This window comes from Octopus bimaculoides, chromosome 2 (genome assembly GCF_001194135.2).
Source record: "Octopus bimaculoides isolate UCB-OBI-ISO-001 chromosome 2, ASM119413v2, whole genome shotgun sequence".
NCBI lineage: Eukaryota > Metazoa > Mollusca > Cephalopoda > Octopoda > Octopodidae > Octopus > Octopus bimaculoides.
In genome coordinates, this window is record NC_068982.1 from 34,449,659 (window position 1) to 34,450,713 (window position 1,055).

Sequence of the window (1,055 nt, forward strand, 5' to 3'; positions counted from 1 at the left end):
ATTAGACTCAAGATTTCAGTTTAATTAATTAGTAAGCGGAAAAAAGACGGAGGCGGGTAGAAGGATGTTCTGCTCTTTTATTTTTTTTATTAGTTTCAGCCATTCGGCTCTGGCCATACTGGATCATCGCTGTTCTTTTTGCTTTGTTTTTTTTTCTCCAAAGACTCATTGTAGCTCTGTTCTACGATTCCCGTCACATGGGTAAGGTATTGGTTAACTTTCCACTGGTTTCAAAAGTTCCAATTTTTAAAGGGAGAGGAAAATGTTATGTTGTGATGCGCATGCTTTTCCTAAGAATATTATCTTCTTCTGGGCATTAAAAAAAAGCGAAAAGTAACAAAAACAAAACAAATTCGATAGGGAATCGAAACAGGACTGCGAATTCCGCTCGTTGGGAGATTACCTATAAATTACATTGATAAATGCGCAGGTAAGTTCTCGCTGTTCCTTTAGGTAAGTTCTTTTTCATTTTCTTATCCACCTCTTCAGTTTTTCTCCTTCAGTTTATCGAACTTTATCTACATGAAGTTGTTCTCATTCTTGTAATCGTTGTTGTGGTTGCTGTTGTTATTGTTATTGTTGTTATGGTTATTGTTGTTATTTTTGTTATTATTGTACTTAAGGTGGCCAGCTGGCTGAATCGTTAGCACGACGGGCAAAATGCTGAGCGGATTTTCGTCCGCCTTTACGATCTGAGTTCAAATTCTTTCGAGGTCGACTTTGCTTTTCATCTTTTGAGGGGTCGATAAAATAGTACACTGGGGCTCGATGTAATCGACTTAACCCCTCCCCCAAAACTGCAGCCCTTACGCCAAAATTTGAAACCATTATTATTGTTGTACTTAAGGCGGTGAGATGGCAGAATCGTTAGCACGCCGGGCAAAAATACGTAGCGATATTTTGCCCGTCTTTACGTTCTGAGTTCAAATTCCGCCGTCGAACACGTCGATGTAATCGAACTGGCCTCGTCCCAGAACTTACTGTCCTTGAACCAGAATTTGAAATCATTATTATTATTGTACTCATTATTTTTGTTTAGTCCCAAACAGAACCTG

General features: G+C 38.9%; 1 protein-coding gene across 2 annotated transcripts in view; it reads left to right on the forward strand.

Moving 5' to 3' along the window:
• Positions 1 to 1,055, forward strand: part of LOC106879527 (outer dense fiber protein 3) — a 45,563-nt gene that overhangs the window by 731 nt on the left and 43,777 nt on the right. Inside the window, exon 1 of one of the 2 annotated variants that reach the window (XM_052976210.1) lies at positions 78 to 430. The exons of the other annotated variant lie outside the window; for it this stretch is intronic. The gene's annotated coding sequence lies outside the window, so the exon portion shown is untranslated. Of the gene's footprint in view, positions 1 to 77; positions 431 to 1,055 lie in introns of those variants that run through there. 2 annotated transcript variants of the gene reach the window in all.